The 17,976-nt window shown below is 38.1% G+C and overlaps 6 non-coding genes across 6 annotated transcripts; 2 read left to right on the top strand and 4 right to left on the bottom strand.

Annotated features, from left to right (window-relative positions):
* Window positions 1-292: 292 nt before the first annotated feature.
* TRNAS-ACU (transfer RNA serine (anticodon ACU)) lies at window positions 293-366 on the top strand. Its single transcript has one exon. It is a non-coding gene; the product is annotated as a tRNA-Ser (tRNA).
* Window positions 367-1,461: 1,095 nt separating this feature from the next.
* TRNAS-ACU (transfer RNA serine (anticodon ACU)) lies at window positions 1,462-1,535 on the top strand. The gene has a single exon. It is a non-coding gene; the product is annotated as a tRNA-Ser (tRNA).
* A 13,184-nt stretch (window positions 1,536-14,719) lies between these two features.
* LOC134953391 (U1 spliceosomal RNA) lies at window positions 14,720-14,882 on the bottom strand. Its single transcript, XR_010185555.1, has one exon. It is a non-coding gene; the product is annotated as a U1 spliceosomal RNA (small nuclear RNA).
* A 152-nt stretch (window positions 14,883-15,034) lies between these two features.
* LOC134951850 (U1 spliceosomal RNA) lies at window positions 15,035-15,198 on the bottom strand. The gene has a single exon (XR_010184513.1). It is a non-coding gene; the product is annotated as a U1 spliceosomal RNA (small nuclear RNA).
* A 673-nt stretch (window positions 15,199-15,871) lies between these two features.
* On the bottom strand, window positions 15,872-16,034 carry LOC134952657 (U1 spliceosomal RNA). Its single transcript, XR_010185134.1, has one exon. It is a non-coding gene; the product is annotated as a U1 spliceosomal RNA (small nuclear RNA).
* Window positions 16,035-16,186: 152 nt separating this feature from the next.
* On the bottom strand, window positions 16,187-16,350 carry LOC134950472 (U1 spliceosomal RNA). The gene has a single exon (XR_010183386.1). It is a non-coding gene; the product is annotated as a U1 spliceosomal RNA (small nuclear RNA).
* Window positions 16,351-17,976: the final 1,626 nt, after the last annotated feature.

The following is a 17,976-nucleotide window of genomic DNA, read 5'->3' as shown; positions in this document are numbered from 1 at the left end:
TGATTACTTAAATTAACAAAAAAAAATGCATATAGCAAAGGATAGTTTCAATCTGCCTACCTCTGGGTTATGGGCCCAGTATGCTTCCATTGCAGTACTCTGCTGCACATGTAAGTGCAATAGATCCTGAAGCACTCACTCATCATGGGAAAGTACCAATGTGTTTCTTCATTGGTTGATGGAAGAAACATCTTACAAAAACTCTCCAGATTATTGACTTTTTAAAGTTTTTCTAGGAAACGTTCTAGATGTATGCTTATTAGCCTTTGTCAGTACGCACTTTTTACAAAGTGTCTCTGTGGCGCAATCGGTTAGTGTGTCTGGCTACTAACCAAAAGGTTGGTGGTTCAATCCCACCCAGGGACTTAATTGACCTTGTTATCAGATTTTGGTGATCTTTAAGTAGACAAGTCAAAATTTCAAACCCCCTATTATGGTGTAGGGTACCTGGCCTTCTCTGATGTAATCAGAGTTAGATTTGATTCAGTGATTTTATAAAAACAGCTAGGAAGCACAATTTAGCAGTGGGTTGCAGAGAAAAAGAAATATGCTGGCAAAAAAATCCAATTGAGTGATTAAACAGCTCTTCATTTTCTGGCTTTATTTTTATGCTAACAAATTTGTTCTCTGAAAAGTGTCCACAAAGCCAAGTCTCTGATGAACACCTTTGTAAGGATGGTTTTTCACCTATTACTAAATTAAACTTGCTTCATTGGAAAGGCAGCAAGATGCATCCTCATTTCAATGTCTACTGAAATAATACAGGTTGACACCAGGAAACATTAACGCCACTGCATCCTTGCTGCTTTCTCATGTGGAAGTCTGTTTAATGTGAAAACAAGGTGATATCTAATTAGCACACAGGTAAGGAATTAAGAAAATCTTTATTTAAGGGTGAAGATGTTTCTCACAAAATTGTTGCCCCAATGCATCATTGAAATTCAAGCTGGAAAGATGATTTTAATATATCACTTGTACATTTTGTATTGCTCTTCTGGTGACAATGTAGTTTGTTTTTGTCAATTACCATTTTAATAATAGGGTAAAGAAAATTAAGTGGATTTTTGAAAGAAAACAATACTGTCAATATACTATTAAAACAAATTAAAATGGTAAAAGTTATTGTACTTTAAGTAAAAATAAAAGAGCAAAAATATCAATCCCAGTTTTGATTACTTAAATTAACAAAAAAAAATGCATATAGCAAAGGATAGTTTCAATCTGCCTACCTCTGGGTTATGGGCCCAGCATGCTTCCATTGCAGTACTCTGCTGCACATGTAAGTGCAAGAGATCCTGAAGCACTCACTCATCATGGGAAAGTACCAATGTGTTTCTTCGTTGGTTGATGGAAGAAACATCTTACAAAAACTCTCCAGATGATTGAATTTTTAAAGTTTTTCTAGGAAACGTTCTAGATGTATGCTTATTAGCCTTTGTCAGTAGAAACTTTTTGCAAAGTGTCTCTGTGGCGCAATCGGTTAGTGTGTCCGGCTACTAACCAAAAGGTTGGTGGTTCAATCCCACCCAGGGACGTAATTGAACTTGTTATCAGATTTTGGTGATCTTTAAGTAGACAAGTCAAAATTTCAAACCCCCTCTTATGGTGTAGGGTACCTGGCCTTCTCTGATGTAATCAGAGTTAGATTTGATTCAGTGATTTTATAAAAACAGCTAGGAAGCACAATTTAGCAGTGGGTTGCAGAGAAAAAGAAATATGCTGGCAAAAAAATCCAATTGAGTGATTAAACAGCTCTTCATTTTCTGGCTTTATTTTTATGCTAACAAATTTGTTCTCTGAAAAGTGTCCACAAAGCCAAGTCTCTGATTAACACCTTTGTAGGGATGGTTTTTCACCTATTACTAAATTAAACTTGCTTCATTGGAAAGGCAGTAAGATGCATCCTCATTTCAATGTCTACTGAAATAATACAGGTTGACACCAGGAAACATTAACGCCACTGCATCCTTGCTGCTTTCTCATGTAGAAGTCTGTTTAATGTGAAAACAAGGTGATATCTAATTAGCACACAGGTAAGGAATTAAGAAAATCTTTATTTAAGGGTGAAGATGTTTCTCACAAAATCGTTGCCCCAATGCATCATTGAAATTCAAGCTGGAAAGATGATTTTAATATATCACTTGTACATTTTGTATTGCTCTTCTGGTGACAATGTAGTTTGTTTTTGTCAATTACCCTTTTAATAATAGGGTAAAGAAAATTAAGTGGATTTTCTTTACCCTATTATTAAATGCAGTGGCGTAAAAATAAAGCCAGAAAATGAAGAGCTGTTTAATCACTCAATTGGATTTTTTTGCCAGCATATTTCTTTTTCTCTGCAACCCACTGCTAAATTGTGCTTCCTAGCTGTTTTTATAAAATCACTGAATCAAATCTAACTCTGATTACATCAGAGAAGGCCAGGTACCCTACACCAGAACAGGGGGTTTGAAATTTTGACTTGTCTACTTAAAGATCACCAAAATCTGATAACAAGGTCAATTACGTCCCTGGGTGGGATTGAACCACCAACCTTTTGGTTAATAGCCATGCACACTAACTGATTGCGCCACAGAGACACTTTGCAAAAGTTCATACTGACAAAGGCTAATAAGCATTCATCTAAAACGTTTCCTAGAAAAACTTTAAAAAGTCAATAATCTGGAGAGTTTTTGTAAGATGTTTCTTCCATCAACCAACGAAGAAACACATTGGTACTTTCCAATGATGAGTGAGTGCTTCAGGATCTCTTGCACTTACATGTGCAGCAGAGTACAGCAATGGAAGCATGCTGGGCCCATAACCCAGCGGTAGGCAGATTGAAACTATCCTCTGCTATATGCATTTTTTTTTGTTAATTAAAGTAATCCAAAACTGGGATTGATATTTTGGCTCTTTTATTTTTACTTAAAGTACAATAACTTTTACCATTTTAATTTGTTTTAATAGTATATTGACAGTATTGTTTTCTTTTAAAAATCCACTTAATTTTCTTTACCCTATTATTAAAAGGGTAATTGACAAAAACAAACTACATTGTCACCAGAAGAGCAATACAAAATGTACAAGTGATATATTAAAATCATCTTTCCAGCTTGAATTTCAATGATGCATTGGGGCAACGATTTTGTGAGAAACATCTTCACCCTTTAATAAAGATTTTCTTAATTCCTTACCTGTGTGCTAATTAGATATCACCTTGTTTTCACATTAAACAGACTTCCACATGAGAAAGCAGCAAGGATGCTGTGGCGTTAATGTTTCCTGGTGTCAAATCGTATTATTTCAGTAGACATTGAAATGAGGATGCATCTTGCTGCCTTTCCAATGAAGCAAATTTAATTTAGTAATAGGTGAAAAACCATCCCTACAAAGGTGTTAATCAGAGACTTGGCTTTGTGGACACTTTTCAGAGAACAAATTTGTTGGCATAAAAATAAAGCCAGAAAATTAAGAGCTGTTTAATCACTCAATTGGATTTTTTTGCCAGCATATTTCTTTTTCTCTGCAACCCACTGCTAAATTGTGCTTCCTAGCTGTTTTTATAAAATCACTGAATCAAATCTAACTCTGATTACATCAGAGAAGGCCAGGTACCCTACACCATAAGATGGGGTTTGAAATTTTGACTTGTCTACTTAAAGATCACCAATATCTGACAACAAGGTCAACTACGTCCTTGGGTGGGATTGAACCACCAACCTTTTGGTTTATAGCCGTACACACTAACTGATTGCACCACAGAGACACTTTGCAAAAGTACGTACTGACAAAGGCTAATAAGCATTCATCTAAAACGTTTCCTAGAAAAACTTTAAAAAGTCAATAATCTGGAGAGTTTTTGTAAGATGTTTCTTCCATCCACCAACGAAGAAACACATTTGTACTTTCCCATGATGAGTGAGTGCTTCAGGATCTCTTGCACTTACATGTGCAGCAGAGTACTGCAATGGAAGCATGCTGGGCCCATAATCCAGAGGTAGGCAGATTAAAACTATCCTCTGCTATATGCATTTTTTTTGTTAATTAAAGTAATCCAAAACTGGGATTGATATTTTTGCTCTTTTATTTTTCATTAAAGTACAATAACTTTTACCATTTTAATTTGTTTTAATAGTATATTGAAAGTATTGTTTTCTTTTAAAAATCCACTTAATTTTCTTTACCCTATTATTAAAATGGTAATTGACAAAAACAAACTACATTGTCACCAGAAGAGCAATACAAAATGTACAAGTGATATATTAAAATCATCTTTCCAGCTTGAATTTCAAAGATGCATTGGGGCAACGATTTTGTGAGAAACATTTTCACCCTTAAATAAAGATTTTCTTAATTCCTTACCTGTGTGCTAATTAGATATCACCTTGTTTTCACATTAAACAGACTTCCACATGAGAAAGCAGCAAGGATGCAGTGGCGTTAATGTTTCCTGGTGTCAACCTGTATTATTTCAGTAGACATTGAAATGAGGATGCATCTTGCTGCCTTTCCAATGAAGCAAGTTTAATTTAGTAATAGGTGAAAAACCATCCTTACAAAGGTGTTAATCAGAGACTTGGCTTTGTGGACACTTTTCAGAGAACAAATTTGTTAGCATAAAAATAAAGCCAGAAAATGAAGAGCTGTTTAATCACTCAATTGGATTTTTTTGCCAGCATATTTCTTTTTCTCTGTAACCCACTGCTAAATTGTGCTTCCTAGCTGTTTTTATAAAATCACTGAATCAAATCTAACTCTGATTACATCAGAGAAGGCCAGGTACCCTACACCATAAGAGGGGGATTGAAATTTTGACTTGTCTACTTAAAGATCACCAAAATCTGATAACAAGGTCAATTACGTCCCTGGGTGGGATTGAACCACCAACCTTTTGGGTAGTAGCCGGACACACTAACCGATTGCGCCACAGAGACACTTTGCAAAAACTACAAACTGACAAAGGCTAATAAGCATTAATCTAGAACGTTTCCTAGAAAAACTTTAAAAAGTCAATAATCTGGAGAGTTTTTGTAAGAATTTTCTTAAATCAACCAACGAAGAAACACATTGGTACTTTCCCATGATGAGTGAGTGCTTCAGGATCTCTTGCACTTACATGTGCAGCAGAGTACTGCAATGGAAGCATGCTGGGCCCATTACCCAGAGGTAGGCAGATTAAAACTATCCTCTGCTATATGCATTTTTTTTGTTAATTAAAGTAATCCAAAACTGGGATTGATATTTTTGCTCTTTTATTTTTCATTAAAGTACAATAACTTTTACCATTTTAATTTGTTTTAATAGTATATTGAAAGTATTGTTTTCTTTTAAAAATCCACTTAATTTTCTTTACCCTATTATTAAAATGGTAATTGACAAAAACAAACTACATTGTCACCAGAAGAGCAATACAAAATGTACAAGTGATATATTAAAATCATCTTTCCAGCTTGAATTTCAATGATGCATTGGGGCAACGATTTTGTGAGAAACATTTTCACCCTTAAATAAAGATTTTCTTAATTCCTTACCTGTGTGCTAATTATATATCACCTTGTTTTCACATTAAACAGACTTCCACGTGGCGTTAATGTTTCCTGGTGTCAACCTGTATTATTTCAGTATACATTGAAATGAGGATGCATCTTGCTGCCTTTCCAATGAAGCAAGTTTAATTTAGTAATAGGTGAAAAACCATCCTTACAAAGGTGTTAATCAGAGACTTGGCTTTGTGGACACTTTTCAGAGAACAAATTTGTTAGCATAAAAATAAAGCCAGAAAATGAAGAGCTGTTTAATCACTCAATTGGATTTTTTTGCCAGCATATTTCTTTTTCTCTGTAACCCACTGCTAAATTGTGCTTCCTAGCTGTTTTTATAAAATCACTGAATCAAATCTAACTCTGATTACATCAGAGAAGGCCAGGTACCCTACACCATAAGAGGGGGACTGAAATTTTGACTTGTCTACTTAAAGATCACCAAAATCTGATAACAAGGTCAATTACGTCCCTGGGTGGGATTGAACCACCAACCTTTTGGTTAATAACCATACACACTTACTGATTGCGCCACAGAGACACTTTGCAAAAGTACATACTGACAAAGGCTAATAAGCATTCATCTAAAACGTTTCCTAGAAAAACTTTAAAAAGTCAATAATCTGGAGAGTTTTTGTAAGATGTTTCTTCCATCAACCAACGAAGAAACACATTGGTACTTTCCCATCATGAGTGAGTGCTTCAGGATCTATTGCACTTACATGTGCAGCAGAGTACAGCAATGGAAGCATGCTGGGCACATAACCCAGAGGTAGGCAGATTGAAACTATCCTCTGCTATATGCATTTTTTTTTGTCAATTAAAGTAATCCAAAACTGGGATTGATATGTTGGCTCTTTTATTTTTACTTACAGTACAATAACTTTTACCATTTTAATTTGTTTTAATAGTATATTAACAGTATTGTTTTCTTTCAAAAATCCACTTAATTTTCTTTACCCTAATATTAAAATGGTAATTGACAAAAACAAACTACATTGTCACCAGAAGAGCAATACAAAATGTACAAGTGATATATTAAAATCATCTTTCCAGCTTGAATTTCAATGATGCATTGGGGCAACGATTTTGTGAGAAACATTTTCACCCTTAAATAAAGATTTTCTTAATTCCTTACCTGTGTGCTAATTAGATATCACCTTGTTTTCACATTAAACAGTCTTCCACATGAGAAAGCAGCAAGGATGCATTGGCGTTAATGTTTCCTGGTGTCAACCTGTATTATTTCAGTAGACATTGAAATGAGGATGCATCTTGCTGCCTTTCCAATGAAGCAAGTTTAATTTAGTTATAGGTGAAAAACCATCCTTACAAAGGTGTTCATCAGAGACTTGGCTTTGTGGACACTTTTCAGAGAACATATTTGTTAGCATAAAAATAAAGCCAGAAAATGAAGAGCTGTTTAATCACTCAATTGGATTTTTTTGCCAGCATATTTCTTTTTCTCTGCAACCCACTGCTAAATTGTGCTTCCTAGCTGTTTTTATAAAATCACTGAATCAAATCTAACTCTGATTACATCAGAGAAGGCCAGGTACCCTACACCATAAGAGGGGATTTGAAATTTTGACTTGTCTACTTAAAGATCACCAAAATCTGATAACAAGGTCAATTACGTCCCTGGGTGGGATTGAACCACCAACCTTTTGGTTTATAGCCGTACACACTAACTGATTGCGCCACAGAGACACTTTGCAAAAGTACATACTGACAAAGGCTAATAAGCATTCATCTAAAACGTTTCCTAGAAAAACTTTAAAAAGTCAATAATCTGGAGAGTTTTTGTAAGATGTTTCTTCCATCCACCAACGAAGAAACACATTGGTACTTTCCCATGATGAGTGAGTGCTTCAGGATCTCTTGCACTTACATGTGCAGCAGAGTACTGCAATGGAAGCATGCTGGGCCCATAACCCAGAGGTAGGCAGATTAAAACTATCCTCTGCTATATGCATTTTTTTTGTTAATTAAAGTAATCCAAAACTGGGATTGATATTTTTGCTCTTTTATTTTTCATTAAAGTACAATAACTTTTACCATTTTAATTTGTTTTAATAGTATATTGAAAGTATTGTTTTCTTTTAAAAATCCACTTAATTTTCTTTACCCTATTATTAAAATGGTAATTGACAAAAACAAACTACATTGTCACCAGAAGAGCAATACAAAATGTACAAGTGATATATTAAAATCATCTTTCCAGCTTGAATTTCAATGATGCATTGGGGCAACGATTTTGTGAGAAACATTTTCACCCTTAAATAAAGATTTTCTTAATTCCTTACCTGTGTGCTAATTAGATATCACCTTGTTTTCACATTAAACAGACTTCTACATGAGAAAGCAGCAAGGATGCAGTGGCGTTAATGTTTCCTGGTGTCAACCTGTATTATTTCAGTAGACATTGAAATGAGGATGCATCTTGCTGCCTTTCCAATGAAGCAAGTTTAATTTAGTAATAGGTTAAAAACCATCCTTACAAAGGTGTTAATCAGAGACTTGGCTTTGTGGACACTTTTCAGAGAACAAATTTGTTAGCATAAAAATAAAGCCAGAAAATTAAGAGCTGTTTAATCACTCAATTGGATTTTTTTTGCCAGCATATTTCTTTTTCTCTGCAACCCACTGCTAAATTGTGCTTCCTAGCTGTTTTTATAAAATCACTGAATCAAATCTAACTCTGATTACATCAGAGAAGGCCAGGTACCCTACACCAGAACAGGGGGTTTGAAATTTTTACTTGTCTACTTAAAGATCACCAAAATCTGATAACAAGGTCAATTACGTCCCTGGGTGGGATTGAACCACCAACCTTTTGGTTATTAGCCGTGCACACTAACTGATTGCGCCACAAAGACACTTTGCAAAAGTATATACTGACAAAGGCTAATAAGCATTCATCTAAAACGTTTCCTAGAAAAACTTTAAAAAGTCAATAATCTGGAGAGTTTTTGTAAAATGTTTCTTCCATCAACCAACGAAGAAACACATTGGTACTTTCCCATGATGAGTGAGTGCTTCAGGATCTCTTGCACTTACATGTGCAGCAGAGTACAGCAATGGAAGCATGCTGGGCCCATAACCCAGCGGTAGGCAGATTGAAACTATCCTCTGCTATATGCATTTTTTTTTTTGTTAATTAAAGTAATCCAAAACTGGGATTGATATTTTGGCTCTTTTATTTTTACTTAAAGTACAATAACTTTTACCATTTTAATTTGTTTTAATAGTATATTGACAGTATTGTTTTCTTTCAAAAATCCACTTAATATTCTTTACCCTATTATTAAAATGGTAATTGACAAAAACAAACTACATTGTCACCAGAAGAGCAATACAAAATGTACAAGTGATATATTAAAATCATCTTTCCAGCTTGAATTTCAATGATGCATTGGGGCAACGATTTTGTGAGAAACATCTTCACCCTTAAATAAAGATTTTCTTAATTCCTTACCTGTGTGCTAATTAGATATCACCTTGTTTTCACATTAAACAGACTTCCACATGAGAAAGCAGCAAGGATACAGTGGCGTTAATGTTTCCTGGTGTCAACCTGTATTATTTCAGTAGACATTGAATTGAGGATGCATCTTGCTGCCTTTCCAATGAAGCAAGTTTAATTTAGTAATAGGTGAAAAACCATCCCTACAAAGGTGTTAATCAGAGACTTGGCTTTGTGGACACTTTTCAGAGAACAAATTTGTTAGCATAAAAATAAAGCCAGAAAATGAAGAGCTGTTTAATCACTCAATTGGATTTTTTTTGCCAGCATATTTCTTTTTCTCTGCAACCCACTGCTAAATTGTGCTTCCTAGCTAATTTTATAAAATCACTGAATCAAATCTAACTCTGATTACATCAGAGAAGGCCAGGTACCCTACACCATAACAGGGGGTTTGAAATTTTGACTTGTCTACTTAAAGATCACCAAAATCTGATAACAAGGTCAATTACGTCCCTGGTTGGGATTGAACCACCAACCTTTTGGTTAGTAGCCGGACACACTAACCGATTGCGCCACAGAGACACTTTGCAAAAAGTACATACTGACAAAGTCTAATAAGCATACATCTAGAACGTTTCCTAGAAAAACTTTAAAAAGTCAATAATCTGGAGAGTTTTTGTAAGATGTTTCTTCCATCAACCAATGAAGAAACACATTGGTACTTTCCCATGATGAGTGAGTGCTTCAGGATCTCTTGCACTTACATGTGCAGCAGAGTACTGCAATGGAAGCATGCTGGGCCCATAACCCAGAGGTAGGCAGATTGAAACTATCCTTTGCTATATGCATTTTGTTTTTGTTAATTTAAGTAATCAAAACTGGGATTGATATTTTTGCTCTTTTATTTTTACTTAAAGTACAATAACTTTTACCATTTTAATTTGTTTTAATAGTATATTGACAGTATAGTTTTCTTTAAAAAATCCACTTAATTTTCTTTACCCTATTATTAAAAGGGTAATTGACAAAAACAAACTACATTGTCACCAGAAGAGCAATACAAAATGTACAAGTGATATATTAAAATCATCTTTCCAGCTTGAATTTCAATGATGCATTGGGGCAACTATTTTGTGAGAAACATCTTCACCCTTAAATAAAGATTTTCTTAATTCCTTACCTGTGTGCTAATTAGATATCACCTTGTTTTCACATTAAACAGACTTCTACATGAGAAAGCAGCAAGGATGCAGTGGCGTTAATGTTTCCTGGTGTCAACCTGTATTATTTCAGTAGACATTGAAATGAGGATGCATCTTGCTGCCTTTCCAATGAAGCAAGTTTAATTTAGTAATAGGTGAAAAACCATCCCTACAAAGGTGTTAATCAGAGACTTGGCTTTGTGGACACTTTTCAGAGAACAAATTTGTTAGCATAAAAATAAAGCCAGAAAATGAAGAGCTGTTTAATCACTCAATTGGATTTTTTTTTGCCAGCATATTTCTTTTTCTCTGCAACCCACTGCTAAATTGTGCTTCCTAGCTGTTTTTATAAAATCAATGAATCAAATCTAACTCTGATTACATCAGAGAAGGCCAGGTACCCTACACCAGGCATTCCCAACCGCGGTCCTCAAGGCACACCAACAGTGCAGGTTTTAGTGATATCCAGGCTTCAGCACAGATGGTTAAATCAAATAACTGAGGTACTAATTAAGTCACCTGTGTTCAAGCCTGGATATCACTAAAACCAGGACTGTTAGTGTGCCTTGAGGACCGTGGTTGGGAAACACTGCCCTACACCATAACAAGGGGTTTGAAATTTTGACTTGTCTACTTAAAGATCACCAAAATCTGATAACAAGGTCAATTACGTCCCTGGTTGGGATTGAACCACCAACCTTTTGGTTAGTAGCCGGACACACTAACTGATTGCGCCACAGAGACACTTTGCAAAAAGAACATACTGACAAAGGCTAATAAGCATACATCTAGAACGTTTCCTAGAAAAACTTTAAAAAGTCAATAATCTGGAGAGTTTTTGTAAGATGTTTCTTCCATCAACCAACAAAGAAACACATTGGTACTTTCCCATGATGACTGAGTGCTTCAGGATCTCTTGCACTTACATGTGCAGCAGAGTACTGCAATGGAAGCATGCTGGGCCCATAACCCAGAGGTAGGCAGATTGAAACTATCCTTTGCTATATGCATTTTTTTTGTTAATTTAAGTAATCAAAACTGGGATTGATATTTTTGCTCTTTTATTTTTACTTAAAGTACAATAACTTTTACCATTTTAATTTGTTTTAATAGTATATTGACAGTATAGTTTTCTTTAAAAAATCCACTTAATTTTCTTTACCCTATTATTAAAAGGGTAATTGACAAAAACAAACTACATTGTCACCAGAAGAGCAATACAAAATGTACAAGTGATATATTAAAATCATCTTTCCAGCTTGAATTTCAATGATGCATTGGGGCAACGATTTTGTGAGAAACATCTTCACCCTTAAATAAAGATTTTCTTAATTCCTTACCTGTGTGCTAATTAGATATCACCTTGTTTTCACATTAAACAGACTTCTATATGAGAAAGCAGCAAGGATGCAGTGGCGTTAATGTTTCCTGGTGTCAACCTGTATTATTTCAGTAGACATTGAAATGAGGATGCATCTTGCTGCCTTTCCAATGAAGCAAGTTTAATTTAGTAATAGGTGAAAAACCATCCCTACAAAGGTGTTAATCAGAGACTTGGCTTTGTGGACACTTTTCAGAGAACAAATTTGTTAGCATAAAAATAAAGCCAGAAAATGAAGAGCTGTTTAATCACTCAATTGGGTTTTTTTTTGCCAGCATATTTCTTTTTCTCTGCAACCCACTGCTAAATTGTGCTTCCTAGCTGTTTTTATAAAATCAATGAATCAAATCTAACTCTGATTACATCAGAGAAGGCCAGGTACCCTACACCATAACAGGAGGTTTGAAATTTTGACTTGTCTACTTAAAGATCACCAAAATCTGATAACAAGGTCAATTACGTCCCTGGGTGGGATTGAACCACCAACCTTTTGGTTAGTAGCAGGACACATTAACCGATTGCGCCACAGAGACACTTTGCAAAAAGACCATACTGACAAAGGCTAATAAGCATACATCTAGAACGTTTCCTAGAAAAACTTTAAAAAGTCAATAATCTGGAGAGTTTTTGTAAGATGTTTCTTCCATCAACCAACGAAGAAACACATTGGTACTTTCCCATGATGACTGAGTGCTTCAGGATCTCTTGCACTTACATGTGCAGCAGTGTACTGCAATGGAAGCATGCTGGGCCCATAACCCAGAGGTAGGCAGATTGAAACTATCCTTTGCTATATGCATTTTTTTTGTTAATTTAAGTAATCAAAACTGGGATTGATATTTTTGCTCTTTTATTTTTACTTAAAGTACAATAACTTTTACCATTTTAATTTGTTTTAATAGTATATTGACAGTATAGTTTTCTTTAAAAAATCCACTTAATTTTCTTTACCCTATTATTAAAAGGGTAATTGACAAAAACAAACTACATTGTCACCAGAAGAGCAATACAAAATGTACAAGTGATATATTAAAATCATCTTTCCAGCTTGAATTTCAATGATGCATTGGGGCAACAATTTTGTGAGAAACATCTTCACCCTTAAATACAGATTTTCTTAATTCCTTACCTGTGTGCTAATTAGATATCACCTTGTTTTCACATTAAACAGACTTCTACATGAGAAAGCAGCAAGGATGCAGTGGCGTTAATGTTTCCTGGTGTCAACCTGTATTATTTCAGTAGACATTGAAATGAGGATGCATCTTGCTGCCTTTCCAATGAAGCAAGTTTAATTTAGTAATAGGTGAAAAACCATCCCTACAAAGGTGTTAATCAGAGACTTGGCTTTGTGGACACTTTTCAGAGAACAAATTTGTTAGCATAAAAATAAAGCCAGAAAATGAAGAGCTGTTTAATCACTCAATTGGATTTTTTTTTTGCCAGCATATTTCTTTTTCTCTGCAACCCACTGCTAAATTGTGCTTCCTAGCTTTTTTTATAAAATCAATGAATCAAATCTAACTCTGATTACATCAGAGAAGGCCAGGTACCCTACACCATAACAGGGGGTTTGAAATTTTGACTTGTCTACTTAAAGATCACCAAAATTAACGTGTAGATGAAGCACTAACAGGAGGCTTTAAAATTTTCATTCTAGTGTCTTTCGTTTGGGAGAAAAATGCAAAGGTACAATACAGCTTTTCCTTGCCGATATCTCTCTTTTGCAAAGAGATAGGCATTGGAAAATTCAGGGCTATAACGTGTAGATGAAGCACTACCAGGAGGCTTTAAAATTTTCATTCTAGTGTCCTTCGTTTGGGAGAAAAATGCAAAGGTTCAATACAGCTTTTCCTTGCCAATATCTCTCTTTTGCAAAGAGATAGGCATTGGAAAATTCAGGGCTATACCGTGTAGATGAAGCACTAACAGGAGGCTTTAAAATTTTCATTCTAGTGTCCTTCGTTTGGGAGAAAAATGCAAAGGTACAATACAGCTTTTCCTTGCCGATATCTCTCTTTTGCAAAGAGATAGGCATTGGAAAATTCAGGGCTATAACGTGTAGATGAAGCACTAACAGGAGGCTGTAAAATTTTCATTCTAGTGTCCTTCGTTTGGGAGAAAAATGCAAAGGTACAATACAGCTTTTCCTTGCCGATATCTCTCTTTTGCAAAGAGATAGGCATTGGAAAATTCAGGGCTATAACGTGTAGACGAAGCACTTTAAAATTTTCATTCTAGTGTCCTTCGTTTGGGAGAAAAATGCAAAGGTACAATGCAGCTTTTCCTTGCCGATATCTCTCTTTTGCAAAGAGATAGGCATTGGAAAATTCAGGGCTATAACGTGTAGATGAAGCACTAACAGGAGGCTTTAAAATTTTCATTCTAGTGTCCTTCGTTTGGGAAAAAAATGCAAAGGTACAATGCAGCTTTTCCTTGCCGATATCTCTCTTTTGCAAAGAGATAGGCATTGGAAAATTCAGGGCTATAACGTGTAGATGAAGCACTAACAGGAGGCTTTAAAATTTTCATTCTAGTGTCCTTCGTTTGGGAGAAAAATGCAAAGGTACAATACAGCTTTTCCTTGCCGATATCTCTCTTTTGCAAAGAGATAGGCATTGGAAAATTCAGGGCTATAACGTGTAGATGAAGCAACAAACCAAATGCAACAACTAGTGCAAGCATTCCTGGGGAAGGCCTGCAGCAGATGGATTTGCATATGGTGATGTCATCCAAGCAGTGGGTCAAAGTTGGCTTCAACCCTCGTCTGCATATGAAAAGAAAAAAGGGATGTGCAGGGAATGGCGGCCTTTTGCGGCGCTTGGATGACCCCTAATTCGCATTAAACATCTCCACCCTCCTTCGGTGTGGGGATCATGTTGGTTATGCCCCAGCCCCTGAAGCATTCAAGCTGATTTCTTGCAGCAGCTGGGCACTGTAACAGCTCCAGAGCTGCTCTGTAAAGCATGTAAAAGGGTGTGGGCCCTGCAGCACTACCTGTAGTTTGCATTGTGCGTTGGAAGGCACAAAGTAAGCAGACAGGAGAGGTCAGAATAGTGCGCAAGGGCATAGAAGGGAGCGGCTCAAGAAAAGAGAAGTGGAAACAGACAGCAAACTAGGCTGGAAAGAGACCTGAGACAAAGAGATCTGAATTATACGAGAGCCGACCAGGGGAAACACAAATTATGCAGTCAAGTTTCCCACATTTGGGGAAATCACAGGGGCAGCACACCAAGAGTGCAATGGGTGAGCCTTGCCCTGGGAGAAGCACCTACATGATTATAGTATCTCACCTGGCAGGTAAGTAGGAGTTGGGCTAGAGCTGGGTAGGGTCGCTGCTCGGGCACTTCCCTGTCAAGTGAAGGAGATCCAACTGAGTCAGCACAAGGGAACTCTCGAAAGAAGAACAAGGCTAGAGGAAGATCTGAGACAAATAAATCTGACTTTTACCAGAGCTGACCAGAGGAAAGCACAAACACAGTCCCCCACTACCACAAATAATGAAGTCGAGTTTCCCACATTTGGGGAAATCACAGGGGTCAGCATACCCAGAATGCAATGAATGAACCTCACCCTGGGATAACAGTCTTCATTACCATGATATCTCCTATGCAAAATAAGTATGATTTGGGATAGGGCTGGGGAGGGCCGCTGCTCAGGCACATCTCTGTCAAGTAAAGGAGATTCAACTGACGCAGCACAAGGGAACTCTCATCTGGGGACAACAACTGCAGGGAGAACACATATTTTCAGATGAACATGGGAGGGCAGAAGGCTGCCTAATACTGAAGCACCCCCAAACAACAAACCAAATGCAACAACTAGTACAAGCATTCCTGGGGGAAGGTCTGCAGAAGACGGATTTGCATACAGTGATGTCATCCAAGCAGTGGGCACGGTTGGCTGGAACCCTCATCTGCATATGAAAAGAGAAAAGGGGTATGCAGGGAATGGCGGCCTTTTGCGGCGCTTGGATGACCCTTAGTTCGCATTAAACACCCCCACCCTCCTTCGGTGTGGGGCTCATGTTTGCAATGCCCCAGCCCCTGAAGCATTCAAGCTGATTTCTTGCAGCAGCTTGGCACTGTAACAGCTCCAGAGCTGCTCTGTAATGCAAGTAAAAGTTTGTGGGCCCTGCAGCACTACCTGTAGTTTGCATTGTGCATTGGAAGGCACAAAGTAAGCAGACAGGAGGAGAAGTCAGGATAGTGCACAAGGGTATAGAAAGGAGGGGCTCAAAAAAAAAGAAGTGGAAACAGACTGCAAACTAGGCTGGAGAGAGACCTGAGACAAAGAGATCTGAATTATATGAAAGCCGACCAGTGGAAACACAAATTATGCAGTCAAGTTTCCCACATTTGGGGAAATCACAGGGGCAGCACACCCAGAGTGCAATGGGTGAGCCTTGTCCTGGGAGAAGCACCTTCATGATCATAGTATCTCACCTGGCAGGTAAGTAGGAGTTGGGCTAGAGCTGGGGAGGGTCGCTGCTTGGGCACCCCCCTGTCAAGTAAAGGAGATCCAACTGAGGCAGCACAAGGGAACTCTCGAAAGAAGAACAAGGCTAGAGGAAGATCTGAGACAAAGAAATCTGACTTTTACCAGAGCTGACCAGAGGAAAGCACAAACACAGTCCCCCACTACCACAAATAATGCAGTCAAGTTTCCCACATTTGGGGAAATCACAGGGGTCAGCATACCCAGAATGCAATGAATGAACCTCACCCTGGGAGAACAATCTTCATGACCATGGTATCTCCTATGCAAAATAAGTATGATTTGGGATAGGGCTGGGGAGGGCCGCTGCTCAGGCACATCTCTGTCAAGTAAAGAAGATTCAACTGAGGCAGCACAAGGGAACTCTCATCTGGGGACAACAACTGCAGGGAGAACACATATTTTCAGATGAACATGGGAGGGCAGAAGGCTGCCTAATACTGAAGCACCCCCAAACAACAAACCAAATGCAACAACTAGTGCAAGCATTCCTGGAGGAAGGCCTGCAGCAGATGGATTTGCATATGGTGATGTCATCCAAGCAGTGGGTCAAAGTTGGCTTCAACCCTCGTCTGCATATGAATAGAGAAAAGGGGCGTGCAGGGCATGTCGGCCTTTTGCAGCGCTTGGATGACCCCTAGTTCGCATTAAACACCTCCACGCTCCTTCGGTGTGGGGCTCATGTTGGCTATGCCCCAGCCCCTGAAGCATTCAAGCTGATTTCTTGCAGAAGCTGGGCACTGTAACAGCTCCAGAGCTGCTCTGTATGGCAAGTAAAAGGGTGTGGGCCCTGCAGCACTACCTGTAGTTCGCATTGTGCGTTGGAAGGCACAAAGTAAGCAGATGGGAGAAGTCAGGATAGTGCGCAAGGGCATAGAAGGGAGCGGCTCAAGAAAAGAGAAGTGGAAACAGACAGCAAACTAGGCTGGAGAGCTCTTCTGTCTATATTTTGCAAACCTGCTCTTGTCCTCTCCAGCTGCTCCATGTAGATTTGACGTCTGGAAAGGTGCATAACCCACTGACAAGCAGGCACACTCCTGCATGAGTTTTCTCTCTCACTAGCTGGATGATACACAATCATTTGCATGTGCTCCACCTCCGACACACCACCCACCCAACCACCCAGTGACCAGAGCCACCCACAAGCCAACTGGCTCCGTGATTTAATTTGCACAGTGTAGTCATCCAGGCAGCATGTCCTTCTCAATGGAAGGATCTCTGGTTCCATGGAATCTTCCACATTGGAATGCTGCGGAATAAAAAGGATTTAAATATTCAGCTTGCTAGCATTCAATGTACCTGCGGCTTGGCTTTAGCACATGGGTCTTCATCCTGTGGCCCTCCAGCTGCTGTGAAACTACACATCCCAGCATGCCCTGCCACAGTTTTGCTATTAAGGTATGCTAAAACTGAGGCAGGGCATGCTGGGATGTGTAGTTCCACAGCATCTGGAGGGTCGCAGGTTGAAGACCCATGTTCTAGCATGCCTGTTCTATGATGCATGTACCGTGATGTCACAATCAGCTTGGAATGGGGTGTCTAGCAGGCATTTGCTGACAGCCACTTGAGGGAGACACACATCAGGAGATGCAGCATATCGGAGGTCTTCGATGCCTTTCCAGCAAATGCACACCACCTGCTGCTGGTCTGGACACAAAACAATGCCCACAATCGAAGTCCCAAAATGCCCAACTACAGGATTCATGTAAGTAGTGAATTTAGGAATGAATTTAGAAGTAGGAAATTAAGTTAGTTCACAAGTACATTCAAATTCAGATCTAAAGTCTAGGTAGGCCTCACGTCCTGGCAGCCCCCAGCACTTAAAAATGCCTTGATTAGAGGTAGAGAATTAAATGTAGATAAAAAGTAGACACAAAATAAGACTCCACAGAGCAGTTATCAGGT

This window comes from Pseudophryne corroboree, chromosome 8 (assembly GCF_028390025.1).
Source record: "Pseudophryne corroboree isolate aPseCor3 chromosome 8, aPseCor3.hap2, whole genome shotgun sequence".
In the NCBI taxonomy this organism is placed as follows: domain Eukaryota; kingdom Metazoa; phylum Chordata; class Amphibia; order Anura; family Myobatrachidae; genus Pseudophryne; species Pseudophryne corroboree.
This window is presented reverse-complemented; position numbering and strand designations above follow the sequence as displayed.